Source organism: Xyrauchen texanus, chromosome 18 (assembly GCF_025860055.1).
Source record: "Xyrauchen texanus isolate HMW12.3.18 chromosome 18, RBS_HiC_50CHRs, whole genome shotgun sequence".
NCBI lineage: Eukaryota > Metazoa > Chordata > Actinopteri > Cypriniformes > Catostomidae > Xyrauchen > Xyrauchen texanus.
This window is the reverse complement of record NC_068293.1, coordinates 9,040,792-9,053,835: the sequence shown is the minus strand read 5'-3', so window position 1 is coordinate 9,053,835 and position 13,044 is coordinate 9,040,792. Positions and strand designations below refer to the sequence as shown.

General features: G+C 49.3%; 1 pseudogene; it reads left to right on the top strand.

Annotated features, from left to right (window-relative positions):
* Positions 1-8,071: 8,071 nt before the first annotated feature.
* Positions 8,072-8,949, top strand: LOC127658595 (syntaxin-19-like; annotated as a pseudogene).
* Positions 8,950-13,044: the final 4,095 nt, after the last annotated feature.

The window sequence follows — 13,044 nt, the reverse complement described above, 5'->3', positions numbered from 1 at the left end:
TCGGACCCGAAAGGGGAGGCACGGCCTGGGTGTGATAAGCCAGGGAAATGGCGTCGACAACCCAGTGGGCGAGTCTCTGCTTGGAGACAGCATTCCCTTTCTGCTGTCCCCAAAGCAGGCGAAGAGCTGCTCAGAGCGTCTGGTGCTCTGTGTGCGGTCCAGGTAAATATGTAAGGCACGTACTGGACACAGCAGTGAAAGGGCTGGGTCTGCCTCCTCCGGGGCAGCGCTTGCAGGTTCACCACCTGATCCCTGAAGGGTGTGGTAGGAACCTTGGGCACGTAGCCCGGTCAGCGGTCTTAGGATCACGAAAGTGTCCGCCGGACCGAACTCCAGGCAAGCGTCGCTAACAGAGAACGCATGCAGGTCCCGACCCTCTTGATGGAAGTGAGCCGCGATCAGCAGGGCGGTCTTGAGAGAGAGGGCCCTGAGTCCAACTGAGTCAAGCGGCTCGAAGGGGGTCTCCGAGTCCCATAAGGATGACCGAGAGATCCCAGGAGGGAAACAGGTTAGGCGGGAGGAGTCATCCTCCGGGCACCTTTTAGGAACCTGGCGATTAAGTCGTGCTTACCAAGAGACTTGCCGTCTACCGTGTCGTGGTGGGCAGCGATAGCGGCAACATACACCTTGAGGGTGGAGGGGACAGCCTCCTCTCCAGCCTCTCCTGAAGAAACACGATCACTGACCTAACTGCGCACTTCTGCGGGTCTTCGGCTCGGGAAGAACACCAGTCCACGAACAGACGCCACTTCAGGGCGTAAAGATGCCTGGTCGAAGGGGCTCTGGCTTGGTTAATAGTGTCTATGACGGCCGAAGGTAGGCCGGCTAGATCCTCTGCGTCCCGTCCAGGGACCAGACGTGGAGATTCCAGAGGTCTGGATGCGGATGCCAGAGCGTGCCCCGTCCCTGAGAAAGAAGGTCCTTCCTCAGGGGAATTCGCCAGGAAGGGGCTGTCATGAGGAGCGTGAGATCCAAAAACCACGTCCGATTGGGCCAGTAGGGGGCCACCAGAGTGACTTGCTCCTTGTCCTCCCTGACCTTGCATAGCACCTGTGCAAGAAGGCTCACTGGGGGAAAAGCGTACTTGCGTAGCCCCGCAGGCCAGCTGTGCGCCAGAGCATCTGTCCCAAGGGGAGCCTCTGTGACAGCATACCAGAGCGGACAGTGGGAGGTTTCCTGGGAGGCAAACAGGTCTACCTGGGCCTTGCCGAACCTGTCCCAAATCAGCTGGACCGATTGGGGGTGGAGCCTCCACTCTCCGCCGGGCAAGTTTTGCCTTGACAGCGCGTCCGCTATCATATTGAGGTTGCCGGGGATGTGAGTGGCGCGCAGTGACTCCAGTCGCTGCTGACTCCAAAGGAGGAGACGACGGGCGAGCTGTGACATGTGGAGGGAGCATACTCCACCTTGGCGGTTTATGTAGGCCACCACCGTGGTGCTGTCTGTCCTGACTAAGACATGCTTGCCACGAATCAACAGAAGAAATTTCTTCAGGGCAAGAAAAACGGCCAGCAGCTCTAGGCAGTTGATGTGCCAGCACAGCGGGCCTCGGTTCCACCGGCCTGCAGCTGCGCGCCCGTTGCACACGGTGCCCCAACCCAATTTGGAGGCGTCGGTTGTAACCAAAACGCGACGGGACACCTGCTGCAAGGGTACTCCTGCCCGTAGAAAGCAGAGGCCTGTCCAGGGTTTGAAGGTTTGGCGGCAGGCGGGGGTAACTTCCACGGCGTGCATGCCATGGCACCATGCTCGTCTCGGGACTCGAGTCTGGAGCCAATGCTGAAGTGGTCTCATATGCATTAACCCCAGTGGCGCGGCCGCCGCGGAGGATGCCATATGCCCCAGGAGCCGTTGGAAACGTTTCAAAGGGACCACGGTGCCTGGTTCGAAAGAAGCGAGGCATTCCAGCACTGACTGAGCACGCTCGTTGAAAAGACGTGCTGTCATTGAGACTGAGTCTAACTCCAAACCGAGAAAAGAGATGCTCTGGTTGGGGTGAGCTTGCTCTTTTCCCAGTTGACCTGAAACCCTAAACGGCCGAGGTGCTCGAGCACCTGGTCTCTGTGTGCGCATAGTAATTCCTGCGAGGAGGCCAAAATGAGCCAATCGTCGAGGTAATTGAGTATGCGTATGCCCGCTCCTCGTAGCGGGGAAAGAGCCGCCTCTGCGACCTTCGTGAAGACGCGAGGGGACAGAGACAGGCCGAAGGGGAGGACCTTGTACTGATACGCCTGGCCGTCGAATGCGAACCGTAGAAAGGGTCGATGTCGAGGGCGAATTGAGACGTGGAAGTACGCGTCCTTCAGGTCTACCGCTGCGAACCAATCTAGATGCCGGACGCCAGATAGAATTTGTTTCTGGGTAAGCATTTTGAACGGGAGTTTGGACAAGGTTCGATTGAAAACTCGCAGGTCCAAGATCGGTCGTATGCCGCCGCCTTTCTTGGGTACAACGAAGTAAGGGATGTAGAAACCCTTCTTCGTTTCGGTCGGAGTACAGGGCGGCCCCTGCCAGGTGGTAGTGCTTCCGGGACATAAGTGGAGCGCAACAGCTCTATCCACCTGGGGGATCTCCGTGTACCCGTGATGCGCTCCGCCGTCGAGGGTGGCGAGGGTGGATGAGCAGGTGGCGGTGCGACGAGTGGAGAGGGGTGCTCTCCACGAAGACGTCAGCTCATCATGCACCTCCGGGAAGAAAGGAACCGGGGGGGGGGCGAGGCTGTGAGCGGCGCCCCATGCCCAAGAACCAGTCGTCCAGCCGTGATGGCTGTGGGGAGGATGGAGGGTTCCAATCCAGGCCCACGCTGTTGGCTGCCCGGGAAAGCATATCGGACATCTGTGCGTCGGCCTCCTCCTGGGCGTGCAAGCCTGAAGGCGGCAGCCCAGAGGAGCCCTCAGCATCAGAGTGGGGACGGGAGTCAACAAGCGTGCAGGGGCGAGGGTGGTCCGAGGGGGCGTACCCGGCGGAGCTGCACCCGCTGCCATCCCCGATTCGCCTCCATCGCCAGCTGCATTGTCCTCAATCCCGTGGGAAGAAGGAGCGACGCGGGGGGCGGCTGGAGTGGCTTGCTTACGGTTGTAAGCAAGCCGCGACTGCAACGTTGTCATGACAAACGCAGCCTCAGTGTGATCACTGCCCAGACACACGAGACAACGCCTGTGGCCATCGGAAGCGGAGAGTACTCTACCGCATCCAGGAACAACACAGGGGCGGAAAGGCATCTTTATAAAGACGCGTCCTTAAAAGGACGTTCAACGCCGCTGTGTTTTTTGCTCTTTTAGAGGAAATTACTCTTTTAAATAAAATCACTCTTTTATGAATGAAAGAATTCGTGAGAGATCTTTCTTATCTGCAACTGTCGATGCGCTCAGGGGCAGGAAGTGCACAGCCGTGCAAACAGGAGAAAGCCGCTGTGGTGCGCCGTAGAATCCAACAGCATGCAGCAGAGGATAGCAGGAACTCGGTGTGTAAACGCAGCAGTCTGCAAACCGACCATCGGCTCTGAAGAAATTTTCTGAATGAACTCCGTATTTGCGCCGCTTAAATACCCGTATGTCCGGGGGCGGGACATGCAAATACTGGTTGCCAACGCTCATTGGCCTTTTTTCATAGTTCAGAGGTAAATATCGGCGCTCAAGAGAGACCCCTAGTGTCGCTTCTCTGACACAACGTGGAGAGAGCGACAGAAGGGGAACTAATATTTTTAGAACGAACACAAACTAATATTTTTAGAACAACCCACAGCTCTATAGGTTAATTCAATGCAAGTGAATGGGTACCAAAGAAAATTGCCTAGTTTTCATAAATATCTCACAGTGTTGACAAAAATATAGGGGACACTGCTCTGAAATCTATATAATAAATAACATTTTTACTTCCTTCTGTCAGGAAAGTATACACTTTTAAACATACATACATGTATTTGTATCATTCTTAAGTCTACTGTGGTCAGAGTGGTTTTAGGTGTAGTGAATGATAATGTAATGTCATAGTTTATTATACAGTATATATACACTCACCAAGTGGCACTTAAAAGAAAAAAACATTTGAAATGACCTAGTTTGACACTATACAGCAAGTTCACTGAACCAACATAAGCTGCAGACAGGATTAGAAAATGTTGTATAATGCTCTTGAAGGTTTCTGAGCTATAGAATGAGGTGTGCGACTTCCTCAGAAGGCCCCTCAACCAGCAACAACAGAAAACAAAGTCCACCCTTTTATCCCTAAGGAGCTTGGGTTGGCCATACTCAAACACATATGCAACTGCAGTTTTTCCAGTTAGAAATCCCTTCAGCAATTGGAAAGCCAGTTTTGATTTGGAGTGCTTATATTTCCCTCAAACATTTTCGGTAAACCCACCCCATGACGTGACACTTTCCAAAACCACAGTCCAGACAGGATAAAACATTTCAGAAGTCATGCATCTTACCTTTCAGACAACAAGCCAGTAAGTGAGCAATTTAAAAACAATTCCAGTTGAATGCTAATATATAATGTTCTGTACCGTGTCAGAAGAACAGGCTTTTTGAATTACAGTGGCCATGATGAATGTACGGCAGTGATATGTGGACTGGGAATACTGCACAGGTTTTGAATCAAGGCCTTCACTTAATCCTTCCTTTGACACAAGACCTCAGCAGCTGAAGGCGTATTGCATGGAAAACCAACTGGCAAAAATGTGACCTTTACATATGCAAAAACTAGGGTGTTTTATTTAACTCAGTACTGTCTAGGAAGTCTGTGATTTTACTAGGATATTTTTATATGTTGCAAAATAAAACCTGTATATATATACAGTGACACATAAAACTTATTTTAGATTTGCAAAGTTTAAAGCTAACGTCTATGTTACGGATGAAATCACGCCATGCGCTGAGCCATGTACTGCTGACAAAGGAGCGGGTAGGTATTTTAGGTGCCAAAGCGACCAACTGTGCCAGGCTGCACGTACCCTTCCCCAACTCCCCATAAAATCGTCAAAGCCTTGTGGCTCTTTACCCCCCGACAGGGGGGAACAAGGCGATGTGCAAAGCCTCATGGGGAGAGATGAGTTGCTACAAACAACCGCTCGCAAGGGGACCGTACCACAGAAAATACACACAGGGGGAAAAGTCCACGTGGGAGCCCTTCCTGTGGAGCACCTATTCCAGTACAGGGTAAATTGAGTACCTGCATTGGTCTTGGTCGGTAAATTCCTCCGTTGAATTCGTGGACCAGAGGGCTAGGGAGGAGTCATCCAGGGAGCCGAGTTTGTGGGATCTCCTGGGGTAAAGGCGCACTGTATTACCTCAGCGGAGGGAAAGGGCACTATGTGCAAGCGGTCCACCTGGTTAGTTTGTCAGTCTGTACCGAGTTCTACCGGCTAGGACCTGAGAAAACATGGGACGAATCTGACTCAACCCTGAGATTGTAAAATCTTGCAAAGGTATTGGGTGCTGCCCAACCCGATGCTCTGCATATATCTGCTAGGGAGGTGCCCCTGACCAGTGCCCATGAGGATGCAACACTTCTTGTTGAGTGTGCTCGGACCCGCAAAGGGGGGTGGTGCACAGTTTGGGAGTGATAGTCCAATGTAATGGTGTCCACTAAAAAAAAAAAAAGAAAGCCTCTGTTTGGAGACAGTGTTCCCTTTCTGCTATCCACCAAAGCAGACAAAGAGCTGCTCAGAACATCTAAAGCTCTGTGTGCGGTCCAAGTAGATATGCAAAGCACGTACCAGACACAGCAACGAAGGGGCTGAGTGCCATTCCTGGCAAACTGAATTGTATAACCGAGTCAAATGGTCCTGACAGATTGGGAAGTGAGAGCCATGCGTCCAAGGGGATGATTATTTTTGACGTACCCGGCTGGGCTTCGCAGCGGGGCGGAGTAGGTAATGTGGCGTCGGGAGGCAAAAATGCATCCTGAGGCTCTGGTGCTGAGAGAAGACTCGAAGCACTTACCTTGCTCTGCACACCCGGTGGGGGCAGATAGTGACTGAGGAGGAGGTCCTACGGAGGCGTCCTGTAGACCCGTCAGAACCGGCCAGCTGGGGGACAACAGTCGTGGGGCTGGAGGCGAGAGGTCTGCGTCCTATGTGCCAGGACTGTTGAGGTGTGCCGTGAGAATGGCATTTGTGAGCCAGGTGACCCAGAGGCAAAGGTAATTGCTCTTTTATTGAGTAAAATTACCCGTGGGCCACTCCGCCGTCGAGGGTAGTGAGAGCGGATGAGCGAGAGTGGTGACGGGTAGAGAAGGGTGTTCTCCATGATCTTGTCAGCTCACCATGCACTTCCAGGAAGAACGGAACGTGGGGGGGTGGCTTTGAGCGGTGCAAAGACCCGAGGAACCAATCATTCAGCCGCGAAGGCTGTGGGGAGGACGGAGGGTTCCAGTCCAGCCCCATGCTAACGGCAGCCCGGGCAAGCATGTCGGACATTTGGGCGTCAGCCTCAGACTGGGCGTGCTGGCCCAAAGGTGGCAGCCCAGTCAAGTCATCCGCGTCAGATACCGGGCCACTCTCCGATGCAGCGGCGAGCTCATCCGGCTCGGGGGGCTCAAAAGGATAGGCAGGCTGGCCATGAGGCGAGCCGCTGTTACCTCGAGCCCGGACGGAAGTCAGCGAGCGTGTCGGGGGGCAGGTGGTTCGCGTGAGGAAGGAAAGCCGCGATCGCAACGTTGCCATGGTCATGTTCTCGCAATGAGAACATGAGCCATCTACAAACACTGCCTCGGTGTGATCGCTGCCCAGACACACGAGACAGCGCCTGTGGCCATCAGGAGCGGAGAGCACTCTACTGCATCCAGGAACTACACAGGGGCGGAAGGGCATCTTTATAAAGACGCGTCCAGAAAATAACTCTTCTAACTGTGCTGTCGAAGCGCCCATGGACAAAGTGGCACTGCTGTGCAGAGAAGGAGAAAGCCGCTGATGTGCCCCGTAGATACAACAGCAATCGCTCAGAGATGGGAGGAACAGTGTGTGACTCGTAGCTTGCTGCATACACAACCGGTCGGCTCCGAAGAAAATTTCTGAATGAAACAGATGCATTTCCCTCCCTTTATGCCCGTATGTCCGGGGGCGGGACATGCAAATTCTGTCTGGCAATTTCTCATTGGCCTTTTCTCATAGATCAGAGATGCAAAAGGCTCTCAAGAGAGACCCCCAGTGTCGCTTCTTCGACACAACGTCGAAGTGAGCGAAAGACGGAGAAAGTGTGTTTCCATTTGTGTCTATTTTTATTTCTCCTGATGAATTTAAAGAAGAAAGATCTCTCAGCAGTTTAATGCAAATTGTTATTAAATGTAAACATAAAATTATGAAATATAAAATCTTAATGCAAGGGGTCTGGAGCTCATGCACTGAAAATGCATCACAGATAACAATCACATAAGCATAATCACTGTAAGTCAAATTCAAGAGTTCGCCTGCCCATTAAATCTATGCATTATAAAGTGTAAATGTATTTGGCTTGCTCACCACAAAGGAGGGACCCGAGGATGAGGCTTGACTCGAGCTCGAATGTACCCCCCTAAGGACTACTTAACATATGGAGAAAACTATAGGGCAGGAACTCTTAAAAGAATGAGGATGTATATGGGGAGGTGGAGGGAAGCCGGAAAGACTAGAGTGATGTAAGTGCTGTCTTATTTTTCCTGTGGGATGATTGGTAGAAAAGAAATCTGCGTTTACATGACATTAGATATAAATTAATTATTCTCTGCAATTGACTTGAAACTGTGAGGCATGTATTCAAAACGTGTTCACATTGGATGAGCCAGTAAGATGTTAAGATGTATTTACATGCCACGTGTAAATCTGTGTAAAGGGCAAAAATCTATTGATTGTTTTTTCCTAAACTGTTTATGACCTTACACCAATAAAGGAACACCATTTAATGCTTTTACATGACCACACGCATTGTCTGCTTATTATGGATAATCGGTGTAAGAAAGTGCATGTAAACACACACAATATTGACAAGACTATCATCTCTTCTGTGGTTGATTACATTTTCCACAAAGAAAACACTAATATCTAAGACATACTTGGACCTGGTCTCCATCAATGTCTTCTCTTTCTGCAGTCATGAAGGACCGCATAGAGGAGTTGTGTCAGCACATGAAGGCCAGTGATGGACAACAGCCCTTTTAGAGAGGACAAGGAAATAGACCCATCATCGGTGGAGGGAATGCAAGCTGTCATCTTTGAGGCACAGCCTGTCCAAGACAACTTCCTGAAGGATGCTCAGAGCATCCGGGATAGCATTGAGAAGCTGATCTCTGAGGTCAAGAAATTTGGCCAAAAGCAGAGAAACTTTGTGGCTACCATGAGGTGCCTCAGCATCATGAAGAAGGAGAGTAGCATGACTTGAGACATTAAGCTATTGGCAGAGAGTCTGCATAAGAAATTAGACACCCTTTCCAAATAGGTCAAACACACAGAGATTGAGTTGGGCCCAGTGCATCCACTTCCTGCATCCAGAAGGCCCAGCATGCAGTCCTCTATGCCAGTTCCAGCTAGTAATGCTTCAATACAATGACTCACTCACTCCTAAGCAAGCAGGACAAATGCAAACAGTTAAACATTCACCAGTTGGAGAGTTCAGGCTGTGAGCATTCTGAAGAGGATGTGGACAACATGATTGAGTAGGGAAAGTGGGAGATCTTCAATGAGAACATCATGGTGGATGCAAAGATCCCCGTAAGCAGCTATCAGAGATAGAGCAGTGCCACAAAGAGCTTTTAAACCTGGAGAGCATCATGAAGGACCTTTGAGATCTCTTTCTAGATGTGTTCATGGTGGGGGAAGAGCCGGGACACCAGGTCGACCACATACAAGCTATTGTGTAGAAGACCCAAGACTATGTAGCGGTAACCAAGGAGAAGTTTAAAATGGCAGTCAGATACAAGAAAAATAACCCTCTCAGAAGACTGTGCTGTTGTTGCTGTCCTTGCTACCGATAGCAGGGCAAGGCTGGCAGAATAAGCTGTGGGAAAGTTTCTACATTCTCAAGAGAAAAACTGCAGGCTGAATTTGCTGATCGCAGATATTGACCCCAGATGAAGATAAAAAGCAAGGGGACAAAGCACTTTAGACAACATTATAGCAAGAAGTATCTGTACCAATGAAAACTTCACTGGGTGTTGACATGCGATGCATTTGGTTGTATAAACATTTTCACAAAAAGGATGTGTGATCATTTGTTATATCCCATAAATAATGTAAGCAAGGGTAAAATCTATTTTATTTAGTTATTGTGGAAAAGGCACACAGGCATATTTTCCCACATTTCTTTCTTTTTTTATTATTCAGTTTCAATATTTCATTGTGGTAAATGTATTTAACTTAAATTTAATTACATTTTCCCTCAGTATTATTGTTTGTAAAATATTACTTTTTTATTTATTATCTGTTTTAAATCAACCAATTTCGGGCATAAAATCCAACATCCTGTTTAATTTTTGTGCTCCAGTGTATGCATTCAAGACTTAACTATATTCTTCAAGAAACACTGAGATGGGGCTGTTCAAACCCCAAATGTTTTTTAGCAAGTTTAACAAATTTCTCACCCTTCTGGTGTGACCATGGAAGCAGGGTTGAGCCTGGTTAGTTTCTGGATGGGAGACCTCCAGGGTAAAATAAAGTTGCTGCTATAATAGGTGTTAGTGAGGCCACCCAGATTAGTGATGGGACACTAAACTGTAAAAAGGCACCATCTTTCGGATGACGCATTAAACTGAGGTCCTGACTCTCTGTGGTCATTAAAGTCTTGTGAAATTGTAGGGGTGTAACTCCAGTGTCCTGGACAAATTCTGAAGTCGAACACACCTATTCAAATCCCATGATGGAGACTGACTAGAGGCTCTCCAACACATATTGACATTTCCCCATTTGCCCTTTTCTTTGAAGGACATTTACTTGAAGTCAGTTGTCCTGTTGTTGCTCTAGCAACATTCAAGCAAAAGTTCTGCACTTTATACGTCTCACATATAGGATTATTATATATTGTAGTTGTTTTTGGGTGATATATTTCTCCTAAATCTTTGGATAGGGTGACCAGATCCTGCTTGTGAAAAATGGGGCAACCCACTCTCAGCAAAAATTAGATTAACGTATCCTTACCAAGGTGCAAATCAATGCATATTAGAGGGTGCATCCGCATCTGTAACTGTTGTCACCTTGTTTATTTTGCTGTCAGCAATTTTTCTCAGAGTGCGCTTTTCATTCAAGAGTTTATTGTAAAAGGCAGAGCAGTCTGATACAAAATTAAGATGCACGAAAAGCATTGCTTTCATGACTATTACACTGAGTCAGGATTTATTATTGATTGATTATTTATATTAATGAGAACACAGGATCGACATATGCAGATGTCCCAGGCAGGCATAAAACAGACTCCATGACCTTGGATAAGACTCCGAAGTTGATGGTCTTGCTCTCCAACTCACAAAAAATGCCAGTCCATCTCTTAGACATGGCCGTCTTGTTCATGTTCCACTCAGTGATGCGACGATTGACAATGTTTTTTTGCACAAGCCCACTCATCAAAGAGTGTGGTTTTGTCAATCGAACTGCAAGTAGGAGTGTTCAAGGCTGCTCTGAATGTCTTTCCACTCTGGGATGTCAGTAGGGCCCACTCAAGTTTTTCTGTGTTCTTCATTGAGCGGCTCCGATTTTGGAGGTAATCCACCCACCAGCACGAGCCGTGCTCCGTTTGCTCGCCAAGGGCATCCCCCTGCAGCTTCTAAACAACATGCAGCTCCACTTCCACCTGGGCCCAGCTCTCAACCCCAGCGTAGAGCCTCCCTCAGGAAGCTGACTCCCCCATCTCACGAACCACTACCGGGAACCAGAAGGCTCTCAAGCATTCCTGAGATGATCAAACCAAGGAGCGAGATGGCCGCTATGGAGTTGCTATCCGGATTACTCCATCCCCCGGTGGCCGGGAGGGAAATATCTTGCCACACCCCTCCCGGGCTGCGGTACCCATATTGCCAGGAAAAAGAGAGCTGTTTCCTCACTCCTTCAGTCACCTAACCTGTGCCCCCACATGCCGTTCTCACGGCAGTCTGGTGCCAAACACCTACAGTCACGGCACCATGGACGCAGTTCCCATGCCTCCACACCTTCGACTGTAGACTCCCGGTGGGCCGGTTCTGACGAGTCTAGAGGTTGCTTCCATAGGACCTCCTCCTCAGTCACTTTCCCGCCCCAGCCAGGTACGCGGAGGGAGGTAAGTGCTTTGAGTTTTTTTCTCAGCACAACAGTTTGGGGACTCAACTTTGCTCCCCGACATAATATTACCTGCTCCCCATGCTGCAAAGCCCCACCGAGTACGTCATACCTGATCGTCCCCTTAGTGTCCCCCGCTCGGAGCTTGGACGCGTCACTTACGCTTCCAACCCATTGCGCTGGCTGTCCGGGACCATCCGACTCAGCTACGCGATTTTGTTCGCCAGGCACTCGCCCCACAGAGATGCGATAGAGCCGTCCCTCCGGCCGAGATGAAGCCAGGGTACTAAGACCCTCACTTCATCGTACCCAAGACAGGCGGTGCGTGGCGGCCTACTCACGCAGAAACTAACGTGGGTCTAGCATCTAGATTGGTTCGCAGCGGTAGGCCTGAAGGTTGCGTACTTTCATGTCTCACTTTTGCCTCGGCACAGACCCTTCCTTTGGCTCGCATCCAACGGCCCGATGTACTAGTACCAGGTCCTCCCCTTCGGCTCATCCCTGTCCCCTCACGTCATCACGAAGGTCGCAGAGGCCGCCCTTGCCCCGCTAAGGGAAATGGGCATCCGCGTACTCGATTTCCTGGATGACTGGCTGATTCTAGCTCACTCTCGAGAGTCTCTATGTGCCCACAGGGACCAGGTGCTCTGGCACTTTAGCCGTCTAGGGCTTCAGGTCAACTGGGGAAAGAGCAAGCTCTCCCCGGTTCAGAGCATCTCTTTTCTTGACATGGAGTTAGCCTAAGTTTGCTCAGACAAGGCACTGTGGTTCCACTGCGGCGGTTCCAGATGCTCCGGTGGCATCTGACATCCTCAGCATCGGCCACGCCGCTCAGGTTGATGCATATGAGACTGCTTCAGCACTGGCTTCAGACTCGAGTCCCGAGATGGGCCTGGCACCGTGGCAAAACTGAGTGTTCATCACCTCTTTCTGCCGCCAGACATTCAATCCTTAGACAGACCTCTGTTTTCTACAGACAGGAGTCCCCCTACAGCAGGTGTCCAGATGCGTCATGGTCACCACAGGCACCTCCAAACTGGGTTGGGGCGCCATGTGCAATGGACGTTGGCACGTCAACTGCCTAGAGTTGTTGGCTATACTTCTTGCCCTGCGGAGGTCTCTCCCGCTGACCAAGAGCAAGCACGTCTTGATCCGTTCATACATAAATAATGATCAGACATTTTACCGTGAGCACCTGTTTTCTCCTCTGTGTTACACGCATTATTGCATCGATCTCAAAGCACCGCTTATCAAGAACAACCATAACAACAAACAATTGCATAAGGGATTCACATCGATCTCAAAACCTTGAAGCTTGGAAACCACCAGCAACAACAAACAATTGCGGTAAATCATAGCGTACGCTCATGTTATAGCTTCCTGCATTACAAGCCACATGTTTACTATAGCTTCTTCTATCAGCAGTGAAGGATTTATTTTGAATACAAACACCAACAAGAAAATGCACACTGCAACAGGAAAAAAGTAATAAATACATTTTAAAATAATTTAAAATGAATACATAGCAAAATAGTATAACATAAAATGTTTCTGTTTTTTGTTTATTTTATTATACTTTTTTAATATACTCTTTTTAAAAGTGCATGTATATGTATATGTATAAAGTTTCTAATGCTTTGGCAATGTAGCTTCAACAAAGCTCCTTACCCTCCTTATCAAGTTATCCTAATGGTCCAGATTATACATTATATCCAGGTCCAAATTATACATTTTCACCAGTTCCTGCTATTTATAGGCATTCACATTGACATCAAGAAGTGTCACAATGCTGTCATAAAAGCGATTCAGAGAGCAAATGGAATGTG